The 21,642-nt window shown below is 33.4% G+C and overlaps 2 long non-coding RNA genes across 3 annotated transcripts; both read right to left on the bottom strand.

Moving 5' to 3' along the window:
* Positions 1-12,177: 12,177 nt before the first annotated feature.
* On the bottom strand, positions 12,178-20,455 carry LOC123881610. 2 transcript variants are annotated; one of them, XR_006799542.1, is made up of 2 exons: positions 20,345-20,455; positions 12,178-12,906 (listed from the first exon to the last, which is right to left on the bottom strand). It is a non-coding gene; the product is annotated as an uncharacterized LOC123881610 (long non-coding RNA). The 2 variants fall into 2 exon arrangements; XR_006799543.1 differs by lacking the exon at positions 20,345-20,455 and adding an exon at positions 13,630-13,714.
* Positions 16,815-19,312, bottom strand: LOC123881611. The gene is made up of 2 exons (XR_006799544.1): positions 17,602-19,312; positions 16,815-16,870 (listed from the first exon to the last, which is right to left on the bottom strand). It is a non-coding gene; the product is annotated as an uncharacterized LOC123881611 (long non-coding RNA).
* Positions 20,456-21,642: the final 1,187 nt, after the last annotated feature.

Genomic DNA, 21,642 nt, shown 5'->3' on the forward strand with positions numbered 1-21,642 from the left:
AAGATTGTTTCGCTTGGGATTACAATGAAATGCCAGGTCTAGACAGAAATTTGGTCGAACATAGATTACCCATTCGACCAGACAAGAAACCAGTTAAACAATCACCAAGAAGATTTGCACCAGAAATCCTATCTAAGATCAAGGAGGAAATTGAAAGGCTGCTGAGAAGCAAGTTCATCCGGACTGCCAGGTATGTCGAATGGTTAGCAAATATAGTTCCTGTCATTAAGAAAAATGGTTCTCTTAGAATATGTATAGATTTTAGGGATTTAAATAATGCTACCCCTAAAGATGAATATTCGATGCCTGTAGCAGAAATGTTAATAGATTCAGCAGCAGGCTTCGAATATCTTAGCATGTTAGATGGGTATTCTGGATATAACCAAATTTTTATCGCTGAGGAAGATGTGGCAAAAACAGCTTTTCGATGCCCAGGGGCTTTGGGTACCTATGAATGGGTCGTAATGCCATTTGGATTGAAAAATGCTGGAGCCACATACCAAAGAGCTATGAACTCAATTTTCCATGATTTTATAGATACTTTTATGCAAGTATATATTGATGATATTATTGTTAAATCATCATCACAAAATGATCATTTGGTTTGTTTAAAAAAGTCATTCGAAAGAATGAGGAAATATGGATTGAAAATGAATCCATTGAAATGTGCTTTTTGTGTACATGCAGGAGATTTCCTTGGGTTTGTGGTGCATAAAAAAGGCATTGAGATAAACCAAAACAAGACAAAAGCGATTTTGGAGACTAACCCTCCAACAAACAAAAAGCAACTTCAATCCTTGTTGGGAAAAATCAACTTTCTGAGAAGATTCATTTCGAATCTAAGTGGTAAAGCTCAAGCTTTTTTACCATTGCTTCGACTCAAGAAAGAGGATGTTTTTACTTGGGGGCAGGATCAGCAAGAAGCATTCGATGCAATCAAAAGATATTTGTCTAATCCTCCAACTCTGATGCCACCAATTAGAAATAAGTTTATGAAGTTGTATATTTCAGCATCTGATACCACATTAGGTAGTATGTTAGCCCAAGAGGACGAAAATGGCGAAGAAAAGGCCATTTATTATCTAAGTAGAGTCCTTAATGATGTTGAAACTAGATATAGTAGTATTGAAAAGCTTTGTCTTTGTTTGTACTTTTCTTGTATGAAATTGAAGCATTATATAAAGCCTATTGATGTTTATGTTTATTCTCATTATGATGTTATTAAACATATGTTGCTAAAACCAATTTTACATAGTCGAATTGGGAGATGGGCTTTAGCTCTTTCTGAGTATTCACTTTCATACAAACCTTTGAAAGCAATTAAAGGCCAAATAGTGGCTGACTTCATTGTTGATCATTCAGCAATCGAATCACCTCAAGATTACATTGCCCTAGAACCATGGATTCTGTATTTCGATGGGTCTAGACATCAACATGGTACTGGAATAGGTATTTTGATAATTTCCCCACAAAAAATTCCTACTAAGTTCAAATACAGGATTAATGGTATTTGTTCGAACAATGAGGCTGAATATGAGGCTTTGATAGCAGGATTAGAAATATTATTAAGCCTGGGGGCAAAAGACGTTAAAATAAAAGGTGATTCAGAACTAGTTTTGAAACAACTGACAAAAGAATACAAATGTATCAAAGAGCATTTGATTCGTTATTTTGTCATAGCAAATGCGTTACTAAAACGTTTCGATTCGATTGACATAGAACATGTTCCTCGAATAGAAAATCAAGAAGCAAATGACTTAGCCCAGATTGCTTCAGGATACAAAGTGTCCAAAGAAAAGCTAGAACAATTAATAGAAATCAAAGAAAAATTGATTTCTAATGAGCCAATGCAATTGGAATTGTCAATACCAAAACTTGAGGGGGCAGAGATGTCACCAAATGACATAAATAATTCTGATAAAGAAATGAATTATGATGAACTCCAAATTTTGGTCATTGACAATTTAATAGATGGTGATTGGAGAAAACCAATTGTAGAATATTTGGAAAATCCAGTCGGGAGTGCTCCTCGAAAGATCAAATATAGGGCATCAAATTATGTGATCATTGGTAATGAATTGTTTAAAAAGACCCTCGAAGGGGTACTGTTGAAATGCCTTAGTGAGAATGAGGCCTACATAGCAATATCCGATGTTCATAGTGGGGCTTGCGGTTCTCACCAATCCGGCCATAAGATGAAGTGGTTTTTAGTTCGACAAGGCATGTACTGGCCATCTATGTTAAAAGATTGCATAGATTTTGCTAAAGGTTGTCAAGAATGTCAAAAACATGCAGGAATCCAACACGTACCTGCAAGTGAATTACATTCGATAATAAAACCTTGGCCATTTAGAGGTTGGGCATTGGATTTAATTGGTGAAATAAAACCAGCATCATCAAAAAATCAAAAATACATAATAGTTGGTGTTGATTATTTTACCAAATGGATCGAGGCTATACCCCTGCCTAACGTTGATCAAGAAGAAGTTATAAGTTTTATCCAAAACCACATTATTTATAGGTTTGGAATTCCTGAAACCATCACAACTGATCAAGGTTCAGTGTTTACTGGTCGAAAGATGCAAGAATTCGCCAGGCAAACAGGGTTTAAACTTTTGACTTCGACACCTTATTATGCACAAGCAAATGGTCAAGTAGAAGCTGCCAATAAAATTATAATTGGATTAATCAGAAAACATATTGCTCAAAAGCCAAGAAATTGGAACAAGACTTTAAATCAAGTCTTATGGGCATGTAGAAATTCCCCTAAAGAATCAACAAATTTTACTCCATTTCGATTAACATATGGTCATGATGCTGTGTTACCAGTAGAAATTTATTTGCAATCTATCAGAATTCAAAGGCAAATGGAGATACCAACTGATCACTATTGGAGTATGATGTTTGATGAATTGGTTGATTTAGACGAAGAAAGGCTAAGAGCGCTTGATACTTTAAGTAGACAAAAAGAAAGAGTAGCAAAGGCCTATAATAAGAAGGTTAAATCAAAAACCTTTGACGTGGGGAATTTAGTTTGGAAAGTTATTTTGCCTATGGACAGAAAAGATAGAGTTTTAGGCAAATGGTCTCCAAATTGGGAAGGACCTTTTAAAATAATACAAGTATTTTCGAATGGTGCGTATGAAATAGAAGAATTGACTTCAGAAAAGCGAACATTGAATATAAATGGTAAGTATTTGAAAAAATATAAACCAACGCTTTTAGAAGTTAATATTAGCACAAAATAAATATTCGAAACAAAATTGAAATGGCATAAACGAAGTAAAAGTGCCATAAAAGGCAATTGTCAAGGTTACAAACCAAATAAAACAAAACCAGATAATTGTTCGAGAATTAAAAAACATCAAAAGAAAATCTAAGACAAACACTTAGATTTGAAATCAGCATAATGGTCCTTAATAAGGCCAACTTCGACAGTCTGGATCTTGATTGCATCTTCGAGAGATTTGATCTCTTCTTTGATCACAGTGGCAGCACTGAAGTGAGAAATACCTTCTTTCGCAGCTTCGCGGATAGATTCTTGAGTGGTAGCAGCAACAGCTTCTTCAATCTTTGCACGCTTTGCTTTCTCTTCAAGAATCTTTTTCTCTCGATCAGCAATCTCAGCTCGAAGAGAATCTATTTCTGCCTCCCACTTGGAAATATTGTTGGTACATTCTTGAATCCCAAGACCTGGTTGCTGAACTTGTGCTTTCATTTGGTCAACTTTCGATTGAGCAGCCATGGCCTTCTCAAATAATGCATCATAAGCAGCTTGTTGACCAACAAGTTTCTGAGAGTTGCGCTTCAGGTTTTGCACTGTGGTAGCAAACTGGTCCAAGATCGATTCGAGCTGGATAACTTTTCCCAAGGTTTCGAGGTCAGTTTGAGGATTGTGCAACTTGTTCAAAAAGGATTTATGCTTAAAAGCATTAGCAGGGTGCTCCTCAACTGATGCCAAGATGTCTCCATTGATGAAATCAGTATATAGCTTTGAAATCAGAGAGTCTTGTCGAACAGAGGAATTGATTTCTGAGTCTGAAGCAGTTGAATTACTGGGTCCACTCGAACTTACGGGATCAGTAGTTGTTTTAGAAATCAGAAGTTTTAGAGCAGCCTCAGGATCATGAATTTGCAAGGAAATGAATTCTTCTTCAGCGAGCCCTAGGCTGGCTGACAGCTTCGATGTCGAAGTTTCAGGTAGCAATTCTGATCCACCAGCCTCTGCTTCCTTTATGGCTTCAGAATCAAATTCTTCTTCCTCTGAGGAAGTTTCATCAGCATTGACCTCGACTGTTGGATTTTCGTTCCATTCCTTGAAAGGAGAAGTCTTGTTATCAGTCTCTGCAGACATAGGATGCTCTGGTTGATCTTGACTAGGCTCTGGTATGATTTTTTCAGAAATAGTGGTCTCACTATCTTTGAGAGTATCACCACTAGACTTGTTCGATAGGATGTCCTGAAAGACAGGATCGAATTTGAGGAAATATAACTTTACTTATTATAAATAAGAAAATGCAAGTAAAGTAGTACAAGTACTTCTGGATTGTTGTCTTGCTGGGGCATGTTGTCCGATTCTTTGAATGTAGCATCAGGCATAGCAGCATCTTCTTGAACTTCAGCATCAGGGGTAGGCTCTTGTTGTTCATTCGAGATCGAAGGAGATTTAAGGTTGGTTGCAGAAGGATCACTTGAGGACTTTGACTTTTTATTCTTTTTATCCCGGGTTCGATCCTCTGAACTTCTCTTTCCTTCTTTCTTCTTTTCCTCTTTCCTCTTCGCTTTCCTTTCCTTCTTTTCTTTCTTTTCTTTCATCTTCTTTTCCTTCTCTTCAGTAGAAAGATCATCAGAAGTAGTTTCTGGGATATTTGTTTCAATCACAGGAGGCTGGCGCCTCTTTCTCTGGAAACTTTGTTCTTCTTCTTCCTGCGAATAGGAGTCGAGATAAGAAACATTTGAGTTAATGGATTTGAAGGAACTTTGAAAGTAAATTAGAAAAAACTTATACCTCTTCTTCGTCACTGACGACTATTGTGTTAGGTTTTGGCTTCTTCGATGGGCCAGTCTTAGTAGAAGGGAGGTTGGTTGGTCTTTTACGTGCCTAGAAGAAGTAGGTTAGAAAAATAAAGATTTAACTTAGAATTTTTCAAAGGAAAACAAGTTTCGATTCAGTATGTACCTTAGAAGGCTCTTCAGACTCAACTGCCTTTGATGTTGTTTTCTCTTTAACTGTCTTAACAGATTCTGCAGCTTGTTTCTTGGTAACTAAGAAACATAAGCAAAAGGTTAAATCGAAACAATATGAGAATATTTGGTAAAAGAGAGTGCATATATAGACAAGCTACCTGTAGTCTTGACTTGCTGTTCGATTCTCTTTATCTGAGGTCGAGTAAACCCACTCTCCAACCTCGAGATAAGCACTGCATCTCCTAGGTGTTTGCTGTCGAAATATCGCCTCCACCAGTTGGCAAACTCTTGTGTACAGTAGTAAGAAAGGTTGAAGTCAAATGGCTCGAAGCCATAAACGTTATCACGACTAATCTTCATGTACCTTTCATACAAAGTGGAAGTCACAGTAGTCCCAAGCACGATGTTCTTCTTTCTTATATACATGCTCTTTGGTCGAAGCTGCGAAAAGCCAAACTGTCTAGAGACCAAATTTGGTTGATACCCAATTAATGCATATTCAGAAGATAGGGTACCAATTCGAATAGACAGAATGGTAGGATCTAAGTATGCTGTCCAGGTTTCATTTATTTCCTCCTCAGCATTAGGATTCAACACTGGTATTTCTTTGACGAACCAGGAGGGACCAATGGTTCTCTTCACAAATGGGGCATGCTCAGGCTTGAATTGGTCAATGGCTAAGAAAATTTTCATGTACTTCATGAATAGCTGTTGAGAGTTTTGTTCAAGGGGATTAGGTTGAAGCCTTATTAAGCGAGTACCTTCAATTTTCCTTTTAGCTATCGAAGCATGATGTTCAGTGGGAATGAACAAACCAAGTTCCTTTTCAAAGGTGGCATTTAACCACAATTGTAATAGCCACATTGGCCCAGCAGCTTGAAAACATCCATCTGGCGCAACTTTCTTCGATTTCGATTTGGCAGGAACTAAACCTTTTAAGTTATCACAAACTTCCCCAATCGACTCATACAAGGTTGCCAGCAGAAGGCGTCCTAAGGCAAAATGGCATCCTTCATGTATTTGCACAGCCATGGGTATAAATTTCCTAGCAATCTGAAGAGATCGAGAGCAAAATACATAATGGGATAACCATAAAGTGAGAAAGGCCACATGTTCTTCATCTGAGACTTCTTCATTCTCAGGTCCTGAATGTTTGAGGATAAAGGCAGAAAAGGCGTTTTCTTTGTAGTTTAAAGTGATGTTATCACTAACATCATCAGGGCTGTAAGTTTTGCCAGTGGGTCTTAACCCTGTGATAGCAGACACATCGAACAGGGTAGGTGTCATCATACCACTTTTGAAGTGAAAGGTGTTGGTAGATTTTTCAAAGAAATGCATCGCAGCAATGAGCATTTCAGGTTGGTATTTGGGCCCTATCCTAGAAAATTGTATTAACTCGAAGATTCCATAATCTTTCCAGAATTTGCCAAAGGATTGTTCTATTCGATCAAGCCAGGTAAGGTAAAGGCTATTTCCGTAATAAGGATGGGATCGAAAGGGTTTATAATTTGTCAGCATATATTCAAAGTTATAGGGTTTGCTGTCAAAGATTCTGGGTTCACAAGTTTCGAGACATGGAAATATCTCATCTACTTCCCTAGTCAAGTTCATATCATCTGGAATCGGACCACCAAAAGCATAAACATTTTTATCAATAGCAAAGGGAATCATTACCTGACTTTCCCAGATTTCTCGATGTTCTTTGCTACCTTTGGGTTCTGGAACATGCTTCGTCCCATCATCAGCAACGGAGAAATCGCTCCATTTTCCAGCAAAAGGAACTTGAAACTTGTTAGATGAAGACGCCATGAAAGTTCTTGGGAAAACGAAAGAAAAGATGTAGATCTGAGATCTTGAAAGATGCGAACTGAAGAAGGTAATCAAAGATCCGGTAAGTTCAGATTTGTTTTGAATCTTTGGTGTTTCAAGATTGGGAGAAAGATTTTGAGAGATTTCTGGAGCGTGAGAAGCTTTGGAAGAAGTTGGAAAAGTTTCAACTGAAGTGACAGAGCTCTATTTATAGGCAATCTTGGATTAAGACAATTTAATTAAAAAAAGGGATAAATGCTGAAAAAGCGCCTTTTGTCCGTTCCGATTCAACTTCTTAGGCTGACGCGTGTCCCACTACTCAAAAGGATGCAGAACGTGACAGTTTTGTAAGAAGTGAAACGGTTATCTTCTTAAATGCCATGACATCATCAAATCGAATAAAAGGAATGGCGTTTGGAAATAGAGGTACTTTGAAAAATGCCAATCTCTTATTTCATTCGAGTCATTCAAATCGAAATAGGCATTTTTGGGGGCAATTTGTTATCCCATATTTTAGCTCAAGGTAAAATATGTTATAATCTCCAGGTTCCAAAGACATTTATTGCTATAAAAACCTGTTGAAATGGCTTTAGGTAGCCTTAGTCTTTAATGTCTTCAAAAACAAGAGAGATTCTTTCTCTTATCGTTTAAATGAAGGTTAAGGGTAATGTCTTTAAGAACAAGAGAATCCTAATGGAAAAGCTTCATAGCTCGAGACTGAAGAATCTTTCGATAGAAGCCAACGAATCGAAGTAGTCAAGAGTTATGGACTTAGAGCATTTTTATCATTTAAGTGTGATTCGACTTCGACGGTTACAACGGTTTAAAGGCCTTGGTTCATTTCAAATGCGAAGGACGCGTGGCTGAAGTTTAGTAGTTTAACGTTAGGATAGACGTTGCTTAATTTTCTATAAATAGAAGTATGTGTAGTCGAAGTAGGGGTCACAATTCATTTACACAAAATCTCAAACACTCAAAGTATCCATGTTAAAGCGAGAAACGAGTTACTCGAGAAAGATGTATGAATCGGTGAACCTTTACATTTTCTTTGTAACTTTTACATTCTAAATGCAAATTTACTTTTCATAAGTCTTTATTTTCTTAAAGCATTTACAAATTCTGCTTTTCATTAGTTCCCTCGTTCGAGTGAACTTGCTTTAATTGCATCTAACATATGTTTCAGAAATTAAACATATTGTTCTTTTATAAAATAAGGATGTCTTTAAAGATAAACTTCCAAATTTACTTTAACAAAATGCATGAACAATTGTCCCGAGATTTACTAGTTGATCTCTCAAGTAATTAATTTAAACTAGCGGTTGTTTACCAAAAATCAGTGTAAACACATGGGTACTTCATTTGAGAGAAAATATTAGTATCGGATACGTACTCATACTAGTATTGGGTACATACCGGTACCTTAATTTATGTTCGTACATTAGTTTTTCTAAAAGTATCGTATCTCGTACCGGTATCCGTATCGGGTATCAGTGTCGTACCCGCACCTAGACAATATAGCACATAAGTTATAAATTGAATATCTTTAGGAAATGCAAAATTTCTACCACTTAAATTAATTTATCATTGATAGAGTCTTTATTTATTTTTTTTGGTCAAGTCAAGAGAGTCTTTTATTCTTTATTGAACTGTTATTGTAACGTGGGGGAAACTACAGCACAATTACTGTGCTTAAACAAGATAAGATATAAAGCCGTTGGGTCCGGCAAGAAGTGTGGTATAGAATTAATATGCAGATATAAAGCAGTTGCAAGGAAGTTGTATGATACTGTATGTGATGTTTCAAGCAGCTATGAAGCACGGGTTAGTCCTGTATTTTGATGTTTGACACACGTTAATATTTGACACAATTATATTGAATTATGTCATTTTTTTTGTTTTGTTTACAATTTAGCTTAAAAGTTCAAACTCAGAACTTCTAACATACTATTCAAATCTCTCACTATTAAATCAAGGAGAATGTTAACTTGTGCCCTTAAGGGCACATGTTAAGGAGATAAATGTGGAAAAAATTTATTGAACTTGTGGTGTATTCAATTCTCTAGACATTAAATGTTTTCTATCATTAAAAGCTATATTTCTATTTTTAGGTAGCTTAACATGTGCCCTTAGGGCACAAGTTAACATAACCCATAAATCAAATTTAATGACTTTGAATTGTCAATATCTTGATTGTGTCCAATGTTGGTGTATATGCCCGTGCCTTATATTTTCAAGCAAACAAAACAGTAGAAGTAGTATGTGAATTCACAACACAAGTTTTGTAATAATTATACGCTGTGACCTGTGACTAAATTTAATGGAAATTGTATAACCAATGTTATAATAGTAGTAGGCAAGGAAGTGGTCTTGGAGACTGAATTTTATGTATGTAAGTTTGTCCAATGGACAGGTGTGGCCGGAGGCGGACGTTGTTAGACTAGTAGATGTGATGTGACAGCCTGCACACTTAGAAATTTTTTAAAAATATACATATTTTATTTATGGGAGTTTCTATGGTATATATGAAAAATTTCAATGTACCGGTACATTAGATCGGTTAATTAATAAATTAACGATTATTTTATAAATTAAAAAACTATTTATCGATCATAATATTTTAGAGATGATAATTCCATAAGAAAGAACACAAGTTCAATGTTTTATAAGCATTATAATAATTTTTTTACAGTTTTCATTAAAAATTCAATAATAACTATTATGAGTGATAAAAAATTCAAAAAATATAAAATTTTATTTTTTCACAATTTTCATAAATAGTATTTAGTTATTATAATATCTTAAATGATAGAAAATTGATTTCTTTTGAAAAAATATTCATTTACCTAGTAATTTAATGATCTAATGTACCGGTATATTAAAATTGTTCATATGTACCATAGAATTTGCCTATTTATTATATATTTTACATTTACATTTTGATTTCTCTGAATTTTTTGCTTTGCAGTTGCACCATAGAAACCCAAAAGCCAAAAACACGGAAAAATTCGGAACTGTTTTTTTAAAAATACATATTTTATTTATTATATATTTCCGAACTGTTTTTGTAGTGTAAAATTTATACTATAAAAAATTCGGAAAACGTTTTCTGAATTGCTAGGAGGTAGGGGAGAAAGTGAATGGGTGAGATGAGAAAATTTCGATTATTAATTATTTGTATCGTAAGATCATTTTTGGAGGTTTTATCCACAGATACTTTCAAGTATAAATTTTTTACCGTTGCTAATTGTATTTGGAGTTTTACCTGATGTGAGAGATCCTTGTGTTGTGTTCTGGTTAGTTGATGATATTCTTCTAACGACATCATCTAGTTAGTTATAAGTTCCCTTGTTAAGATATAAAGGAAAAGGTTTTATGCACCTCACTTTGTATTTGTGCTCCAACAACAACTTTCTTCTAGTCTAGAAACATTAGCAAAATTTGGGCTTTGGGCCTAATTTGAAGGCCACGGAATGACTTATGCTTTGGGCCCCAGGTCCATCTCAAGATGATTTTTCTCCCCACCCCTAAATTTCTCTTTTCGCTTAGAAAAGTTCGAAAAATATTTTATGAATTTTTTTCCGAGTAAATTTACTGGTAAAATTTACACTAAAAAAAATTGAAAACTGTTTTACAAAATTTTCTGCGCGAAAAGAAAAATTTGGGGGGTGAAAAGAGAAATCATCCCATCTCAATACACCATCTTTTACAACACAACTCATAACACCAATACTACCTAATAAAACTCCCTCATGTCCTGAATCTAGAAAACTAAAATGTCTCCTCCCACAACCTGTACTTCAGTGCAAGTAATCTAGGCTTTAACCTCTTATAATGTCACCAAAATTTTATAATATGATATCTGGAATTGAAAATTCTCAATTCAGCTTCTGAATTAAACCAAAATGCCAAACAACATCCACCCCACCACAACTGGATGAAATTTTTCCTCAGCAAAGTCCCAACCTACTAACTTTCACCTTTGTAATTTTGAAACTTTAATTCCAGATATCAGATTACAAAATCTTGGATAATCTTCAACTTGGAGGTTTTTTAGAATTAAGATTTGGAGAAACAAAATAATTTCATGAATTTCACCTAGCTAGTTGCTCCTCCCAAGAGATCCTTTTTATTTCTTCTTTTTGGTAGGAAAACATAGTAACTAATGTTGGAGTATTTGGTTATATCTTTTAGAAGGGAAATTATGTTGATTAATCTAAATCAATTTAATGAACTTTTTTGACCAATCAATAGTCGTGATAGTTTGAAGGTCCGTCACGAGATAAGTAAAACCATGATTAAAAAAATGTGTTTTTTAAACCCTAGTTCTTCTTTCTTGTTCATCCACTAGAGAAGGCTGACTTGGGAACAATTTTGATTGTAATTACCTCTCTTGATCGTTTTTTATTTCTTTTTTACTTAAATAAGTAATTTTCACATATTTTGAGGTTTCAATTAAGTTTTCTTTTTTGTGATTTCTTCGACTGGTGTTGTTTTATTCCCGTCTTAATGCAGAGTTGTTTGATCTCATGTCTTAGTACGGTGTTTGTTTTGATTTCGCGTCTTGGTACAATGTTGTTTTATTCAAATTTGCATATATGTTTCAATCCAAATTTAGTACAGATTCAATGACTTTAACGTCGTCAACGTTGCAGGCTTTGATACCTGAGATTTAAATTAGGAACACATAATCAAACATTGTATAAATCAACCAAAACATTAGGCTCAAGTGATTAATGAGTTCCACGAATTATTCGAGAGAACCCGGGTTTGATTTTTCGTGGGAACAATTTTTGGCCAAATTTTACTTACCTCGCGGCCGAACTCTGAATTACTAGAACATCTTCCCCTGACAATCATACGATTAACAAGAAAAATGTCAATGTGTGAAACGTGCTAAGTGCTAGTTTTTTAAGTAAAAAAAACTTTTAAAGTGCTATTTTGCTAAAAAAAATTAATATATACAAAATTATAATGATCACTTTATTGAAAATAATTACATATAATAACTAAATCACCTAAACTTCTTTTATCAAAAAAAATATTACATTTTGTCAAATAATAAATAAATTACATAATGAGCAATACACCTATCTAACTATGCATGTAAGCACTCTACTCAACTCAACTCTACCCTCTCTTCTTTTTCTTTAACTCGGTTCAAATTTAGTAGAGTTGAACCTCAACTCTTGTTTAAACTGTTGACTATCGAACATGCTAGCTATATGCACATGAGGATTTTGCGAATGATTTTTTGAAATAAACAAATATCTTCTCTCACTTTGTCAATGTTTGAATGTTTAAAATTTCTAAGGCATCTCTTGTTCAATTGGTCCTTGTGTAAGGTCCTTTAGGTACATAAGTCATCCTCCATCCACAAAAGAACAGTATATTGGCTTCCTCTCATCAAAACAATTGTGGTGCAAAACTTGTTTCATTAATGATTGAGAGATTTACTACATGTTTAGTATAGAACTCCGATAATTTTTTTATTTTTATTTTTTAAAAAGAGGGATATGGTTGAATTTTTTTTAAAAAAATAGAGAAGTTGGTTAATGGTTGTGATTAAAAATTGAAAAAAATTGAAAGAAAACAAAAATAGAGAGATCTATTCTCATAGAATTCGAACTCCACGGTTGAAACTTTTGTCCCATCGTATATTTCAAAAACTATTTAAAGAAAAATTTTAAATAATTAAAAACAAAACATGATATATTAATAAAAACTAAAAAAATTATTTAACCCAAAGTTTTTTTTTACCAGCTGACAAATAAAACAATACCAGAGAGTATAGTTTAAATCCTCACTCTGAAACAAATATTGTAGACCCATACTACAATGCCTCTTATTAATTTGTGGCTGCCTTGTGCTACCAACCAAGGCCTTTTAGAGTGACCATCGTTCTATTGTTTTCTTCAAGTGGCAGCAGAAACAAGATGTCAGCATTTTATATATAAACAACTAAATTAAAATATGAATGTATAATATGTAGCAAAAAAAGAATATGAATGTATAAAAAAACAAAGACAACAAATAAGAATTAGGAGCAAATGGAGACCTTAATGCAAATAAAAACACAAAAAAAAATATGAACAAAAAATCATTGTCACATAATGCAAATAAAATATTGTTTGATATTTCTTTGTTCAATTTTGATTGTAAAGGGTAACGAAAGAATGACCAAGCTAGCCATACCACAAAAATTGTATAAACACTTAATACAAGAGGAGTATTTTAAATAAAAAATCAATTGTGTTTACATATCTCAGTTTTCATGATACTCCTCTTGCCAACATAGGTTCGTGTGCAAAAAGAAGAAAAAGGACTACTCCTTCCGGTTCTTATTATAAGAAAAAGTTTGATGTATCTGGTTCATATTATTGTCTAGATAGATTCAACATTCCATGAATCTAAAAAATAGATTTCTTCTTATAACAAGGACCAGAGGGAATAATAACTAAAAATAAGAGAAAGTCTTGTGTTGACACAAAATTTAAACATAAAACCTAAATCTAGCTAAAAAGAAATCTTCATGATAAACTAACTATACAAGTTATAAATCGAATAAGAATATAAGAACAAGAACAAGTTAAATCGAACAAAGAACAAATTATAAAAGGAAAAAATATATAATACAAGAAGTGGTGCGATGATAACTTTGTTGGAAGCAAGCATCCTTTAAATAGGGAATTTATGACGAAGATTCCTTGTTATTTCCTTCTTTGTGACTTTCTTTGCAGCTTCCTTACATTTATTTTTTTATTTTGTTTTTATAAGTTTTTTCTTTTCCTTAGTTGGTGTCGATACCGTGTTGAGAGACAAGCACAAAAAAAAAAATGGAGTTGTTTTTAACTAGCTTATCCGCGGTGTTAGCAAAGTTGAAGAAGTATCCCTTCATTATTTTATTTTTTATATAAACTTTTCCTTCATTTTTTAAATGGAAGGGTATATCCCTTCATATTATTAATTTTTTTTAACAACCAAAAATGAATATCCTGCACAGCACAAGGAGTGTCAAACAGAACGTCAAGTGTTTACAACAACAAAAACACTAGAATAGAGTACGAATCTTGAACATTCTACTTATTCACTTTTAAGGTGAAATCTTTAACCACTATATGACTTGACCAAAATAAAAATAAAAATAAATATATTCTCATACAATGAGTTATAAAAATTTCAAATATTTTGGGTGCATTCAGACAAATTGTGCCATGATTATGGGTTATCGCCCCACGATGTAGCGTAACATGGACACGTGTTTTTGCCTATAAATAGGAAATAAAACCACAATAATTAGACACACTGAATGAAATTGAGAGAGAAAAACGGCTAGGGACTTCCCAAAGGTCACTAGATCTTAGTTTTCATCATTGGAAACATCGTCGAGTTTCATATTTCTCCTGCTATTCATGTATAATTCTTAAAATTCTTTTGTTATGATTATTATTTCTATGTCTAGCTAAACTCCTAAGGTTAGGTTGTTATGAACTTCTAGATCTATTTGAACCATGCAATTTGTAGAGGATCATATTATTGCAATTCGGTTTTATTATTCATTTAATTATCTTTGTGCTTAATATTTTTCATAAATAGACATATTTGTTAATTGATCCTAAGTAACAAATGACTATTAACACCAACTTTTGAAACTTGATCCGAGATAATTATTCAATCAAGTAGTTTAGGTAAACATATCGGACTTTTGATTGTAACTTTAGAATCAACGTACTTTAATATTTTCATAATTTTGAACTCGCCTAAGACATTAGGGTGTTGTTTGTGAATAGGATTTAGAGCCAGGACACTGGTCTTAACTACTTTTGTGTTAATTCGTCGTAATATTAAAAATGAATTGTAATGTATGGTCGCAGTTACCAAATAGTGATAGGGTATGAATTCGAAACAACCTAATCAGTTTTTTCATCGGAAGTTCAATACCAATTTATTTTCTCGTTGTTACTATTATTTTTGTTATTAGTCGGTTAATCTTTTTTTTTTTTTATTTAAAAACCCTTGAAATTATTGTTTTAATCCTAAATCTATTTTAATTGAATTGTCGAAATAAGCAATCTCAGTGAAAACAAATCTTTATTATGAATATTATTACTTGAACGACAATTTAGTGCACTTACTTAATAAGTGCTCAAAAATAGTGATTTTACCTATATATTTTAAGCACTTGTTAACTTTTTTTTATAAGCAATTTAAAGTAAAAACTTCAACTATTTGAAAATATTAGTTTTTATAACATATTATCTATTTTACCTACTTTCACCTATTTCCCATTATTTTTGTAGGTTTTTATGAACTTATGGAAAAGAGCTAAAATAAATTTTAAAAGAAGAAAATAGCAAACTTAACATGGAAGGAAAACTAGAAAGAAGTGGCTTTGACAGAAAACAAAAAGCAAAGACATTCACCGCCTCACCGCCGTTTCATGTGAATCTCATAGCTTAGACTTAGGTGTGAAGTTTCAAAGCCTATAAGGCATGCATCGGCCATTCCTTAAAATTCATTCCATTCTTAGAACTTCAAAGAAACAACTGGAAGTCTGGAAGGAAATTATCACGAGGCTGAGAGTGATCAAATGAGGAGCGGCGGAATCATCGACATCATCTTTCCATCTCTTCTAGTTATGTAGTGTAAGGTTACCATGTTTATGTGTAACTAATTCTCTCTGTTATTGGGATTAGGTTTAGCCAGGGGAGGCCCAGGCCCAGGCCCATGTGCGACATGGGCCGTGGCACAAGGTCACTTAAAAATGAGGGTCACAAAAAAAATTATAGAGTAGTAGTATTAGTAAGTTAGGGGGTGTAAAAATTAATTATTTATGTTAGAAAATGTTGTAAGGGCAGTAAGGCCCAGCCCAACCTGTTTTCCTAAGGAAAAAAAAAAGCAGACAAGAGAAGCCTATCTTCTTGTGTTTTGCTTTCTGTTTTGCGTTCTCCGTAGCTATAATGTATTTTGTTGTTATTGTTAGACTATAAATCTTTTTTATATTAATTACAAGAATGATTATAATTTTATGTTATTTGCAATTTAAATCGATGATGGTTTTTTTATTAAAAAAAGTTAAGTTTTTTTTTAATTAAAGGTCCACTTTCATATTTCGCACAGAGCCTCCAAAAACTCGGAGACGCCACTGGGTTTAGCTAGTTATAATTCTCATGTAAATTCTTAACCTGGCTGGTTATATATAATCTATATTTCGTTATGTTGATGATTTAATTATGTGCTTAATGCTTTTCCGACGTAAAATTCCGAGATTGATATTTTGATTTAGAAAGAGCTAGACATAGTCTTTTACTTAAATGAACTTAAATAAATTCATTCGTGGATGTTAATTTCTAGGAATAGTGTTAGATTCACATTCAGATGCACTATTGGATCTTAATGTTAGTGAATGCCAATGAGATATTAAGCAACGATGGAGTATGCTGTATGCCCTGTTTGTGATCAAGTCCTTTCAAAGAGGTAACAATTATTATATTGTGACCTTAGTTTGACATGATATAAATATCCCTCACATACCAACACACACTGACACTGCTATGTGTGAACAAAGAAGGGTCTTGAAAGTATCTATACAACTTATTTCAATTGATTCAATATTAAGGAATCTATATGTACAGTCATCCCATGCTAATTACTAAGAGTATGAACTTTCCAATGTTAAAAAAAGGGTAATGAAATATAAACGGTGCTTAGTTTAAAGTGATGTTTGTAATTGCTTCTTCTTACGCTCAATCATAGACGAATTCAATGATGAATAATAGCATCAGGCCATATTCCACAATTAAACATAAAATTTTACTAACCTTGCAAAGGAACGAGATTATCAGGAACTCCAGCAGAATTTGAAGTGAATCACTCACTAAAGCAAAAAGAAAGACTTTGTTGGAGGTGAGTGTGATCTTTTGATGGTTTCATGGAATTCAACTAGAAAGATTATGTGATGAGATCTGAGTCTAATTAAGCTAATAATATACCATTTAGTATTTACATGTTTGTAGGCCAATTATAATATGTCTAGAATAATATGTCCAGAATAAATGCATAAAAATCTGATCCCCCAAAATCCAACCATATATATCCCATTATAATCATTCCTATAATGCATTTTGGTTGAATTTTTGTTACCATTATTGAAAATTTACACGATTCTTTCATCAATAATCAATAATATGTTGTAATACAAAGATGATCTAGGTTCCTGATAAGTATGCTTTTTTAGATTTTACACATTTGTTCATTATATAAATCTGATCAATATGTTTAATTAAAAAAAATGTGAAATTTGGATCAAATTGAAACGGTAGAAGAATCAATCCAAGAGAATTAACAAACTATCAAAACACTAAAAATCAAAATGCAGAAGAATCCAAGAAATTAAATCACTAAACTCAAAAACCCTAAAAATCAAACTGTAGAAGAATCCAAGAAATTAAACCACTAAACTTAAAAACCCTAAAATCAAACTGTAGAAGAATCCAAGAAATTAACAAATTAAGCAAAACAAGAGAAGAATCCTAACCAAACACGTGGATAACAAGGGATCGTAATCGGAGATAGGAAGAGAGAGGGGGGAAGAGAGAGCGATGAAACCTGTGTTGAGGAGGAGCTGCGGTGGCGACGAGAGGAACGTCAACTGTGGATGGAACTACGGCGTCGAAAGGACGGGAGCAATTTTGACGCTTCTTCTGTGGATGAGGTAAAGAATGAAAAATATGAGGGAAAAGTGAAGAAAAAAACAAGGGAAAGTAGATTAGGTAGCAGTGTTTTTCCCAAATCTACTATAAGCAATCAGCGGTGATTCAAACCGACGGTGTTAGATATAAGCCAACAGACGGTATTATATGAACAAGAGCGGCGGCTACCAAACTGCTGGTATATGTGGAAGCGGCTGCGGTTGGTGAGCAACTGCCGCTATTTGACTGCCGGTATATGATTATTTTCTTGTTGTGATTGATTAATCACCTGAGGGATCGGATAGGTAGATTAGATATATCGCCGTTATCCGGGGACGAAAACGTACGATGAGCAATAGATGAAAATATAATTGAAATTTGTAAAATATATAATCGATTAAGAGGTTGCATTAGAAGAGTAGTTAACTATATATAATCCCAGTAACTTGTCTCCTGTTATTTCTTCCTGAATTTATCTGCTTTGTAAGTTTGGATGTTTATAAACAAAACTCTTTCTCTATACTTAAAACAATATTAATTGTTGAACGACACTAATATCGCATCTCTCCTTGTGGAGACGATAAAAACAATACTTACTTTTGTACTTTAACATTACTAAAATATTCACAACATTAATTCGAGATTAAAATCGTATAACGGGCCAGTGGCGGCACCCCTATTTGCAATCAACAAGTTTTATTAATTTATGTTGTTTAACTTGCTCAAAGTTCTATTTCACTTGTGATGCTTTTTTAAATGTAGGACTAATCAACCTGCAACAGTTCATTTGTGATTTATTTTTTGAAATTTTATTCGTCTTAAATGAAAATCGTTATCTTGGATAGCATACTTCTTCCTTTGGCAAGTTTATCAAATTTAATTCATTTTTTCAAGAAAGCTCATCTCGTCATTTGGACGAGACAATCTTTGATCCCTGTTGAGAGAAAAAACATATTGGCGATGTTAATTCGTTGTGTCTCCTTTGAGGGTGAAACTCATTGGCGACTATCACACAACGTGTCTCCATTGAGGGCAAAACTAATAGGCGACTACACCTCGTACATCTCCTTTGAGGGCGAAACTCATTGGTGATGTTACGATGTGTCTCCTTTGAGGGCGAAACTCATTGGTGATTACCACACAATGTGTCTCCATTGATGGCGTGAAACTGATAGGCGACTACACCTTTGACATCTCCTTTGAGGGAGAACTTCATTGGCGATGTTTATTTGTAATGTCTTTTTTTAGGACGAAACTCATAGGCGACTATATCTCGAACATCTCCTTTAAGGGAGAAACTCATTGGTGATGTTAATTCGGTGTGCCTCCTTTTCTCAACCCATGTAGAAGAGTTTTGTTCGTATTATTGAATGAATTGAATAATCCGATTTGATAATTTAATTTGCAGTAGTGGTAAGAGTTATTATGTATCTATGTGTGGCATGCAAGCATCTATATCGAAGGTGCAACTCATCCTGCGAATTGGCTCCGTTCTTTCCACCGGACAACCCGTAAAATTTCAAAGTCGTACACAAAGTGTTCGGAAGGAGCAATGTGTCCAAGATGTTGCGATAAATAGATTCTACGCAACGCAAAAAAGCATTTGATTCATTGGTGTATGAAGTTGAGGCTCGTTTGAGGAACCTTGTTAATGGTTGTTTGGATTTTGTTCACAATCTTGAAAATCGGTTGAAGGAAGTTCAACAGAAAATCAATAATGTGAAGAGTGAACTGACCAAATACCTCAGTCCTGAGGTCATTCAATTTGTGATATATTGTTTATCACAATTTGAATGACCTCAGGACTGAGGTATTTGGTCAGTTCGCTCTTCACATTATCGATTTTATGTTGAACTTTCTTGAACCTATGTTCAAGATTGTGAACAAAATCCATAAAACCATTAACATGGTTCCTCATATGAGCCTCAACCTCATACACCAATGAATCAATTGCTTTTTTGCGTTGTGTAGAGTCTTTTTCTCGTAACAGCTTAGACACATTACTCCTTCAGAACACTTTGTGTATGACTTTGAAAAGTTGTAGATTGTCCGGTGAAAAGAACTGAACCAATTCGTAGGATGAGTTGCACCTTTGTTGTAGATGCTTGCATGACGCATACACCAATAATATCTCTTTCCACTACTGCAAATTAAATTATCAAATCCAATTACTCAATCCATTCAATAAGAACAATAAAACACACATAAAAGCGAAAACCAAATTTATTGTCATCAAAATGATTGAATGATAATATGATTCTTTCGATAAAAAAACTATAATCATTCTTATTTTTTCAAGATCGACATGTTAGTGCCATACAAAACTGATATGTAAGACAAAGTAAATAATGCTAATTATCTTGATTAACATAATAATTGATGATAAGAATTGGACTATAATTATGATTTTAAACTGTTTATCAAAATATAATTTATTTTTTTAGGTTTCAACAACGACATCACAACTATAATTTCAATATAATCAACATTTTACAGTAATATATGAGGTTTCACAACATAAGTATAATTTAAAACAATGATAAATTGTGGTAGTTCCCAATTCATGATGATCTCATATCTCCCTTTTGAAATCAAAGTTTATATAATAAATAAAATAAGAGAGAAAAACTTGAAATGAAAATGAAAGAGAATTTATTTACCGGAAAAGAAAGCGGCGAGAGAGATTACTTGTGCTATCAATCGAGAACTGTGATGAGATATGTTGCTCAAATTTCTCTTCATTCGGCGCTACCGTGACAAGAAACCCTACTTCTTATCGATTTTATATGCAAAAAATGCGAACATTTATCTACGCACGTGGTTTATTATTTTATATTTTTTGGTCAAGAAACGCACGTGGTTTATTATGTAACTGATTTTCAAAACTAACTAATTAATGATGATATCAATATCCGGTCAAAAAAATATTTAAAATCAATATTATTATATTAGTACTAAAATCAAAAAAGAATTATTGGTAAAAAAAAATCATGCTTTTAGACCCGTCTTTTATTAAAAAAAAATTAGTCTTAATTGCACTTTTGCTCCCTTCTCTTTATTTTAGGTTTGAAGTTAGTCCATTATCTTTTAAAAGTTTCAAGTTGGTCCCTTAATTATCTTTTCCGGAGGTTTCATGTTAGTCCCTCCCGTCAAATTTTTCACTATTTCTTTTTTATTTAAATAAGTAATTTACTATCTTAGTACGATGTTTGTTTTGATTTCGCGTCTTGGTACAATGTTGTTTTATTCAAATTTGCATATATGCTTCAGTTCAATCTTAGTGCAACATTGCAAGCTTTGATACCTGAGATTTAAATTAGGAGCACATAACCAAACATTGTATAAATCAACTAAAACATTAGACTCAAGTGATTAATGAGTTCCACGTATTATTCGGGAGAATCCGGCTTCGATTTTTCGTGGGAACCATTCTTGGCCAAATTTTACTTACCTTGCGACCAAACTCTGAATTACTGGAACCGCTTCACCTAAGAATCATATGGTTAAAAAAAAATGTCAATGTGTGAAACGTGCTAAGTGCTATTTTTCTAAAAAAAATTAATATATACAAAATTATATGATCACTTTATTGAAAAATAATTACATATAATAACTAAATCACCTAAACTTATTTTATAAATTTTTTTTTTACATTTTCTCAAAAAATAAATAAATTACATAATGAGCAATGCACCTATCTAACTAGTGTCTTTTTGTGTACTTTTAATACATGTAAGCACTTTACTCAATTCAACTCTACCCTCTTCTTTTTCTTTAACTCGGTTCAAATTTAGTAGAGTTGAACCTCACTCTAAATTTACATTAAAAAAATTCGAAAAATATTTTTTGAAATCTGGCACGCAGTGAACACAATGCTGCACAAGATGCTATAGCACACGTTGCAGCAAGACAGTCGCAGAACACAATAAATAAATAAATAAATTGCAGAACAATAAAT

Source organism: Trifolium pratense, linkage group LG4 (assembly GCF_020283565.1).
Source record: "Trifolium pratense cultivar HEN17-A07 linkage group LG4, ARS_RC_1.1, whole genome shotgun sequence".
Taxonomy (NCBI): Eukaryota; Viridiplantae; Streptophyta; class Magnoliopsida; order Fabales; family Fabaceae; genus Trifolium; species Trifolium pratense.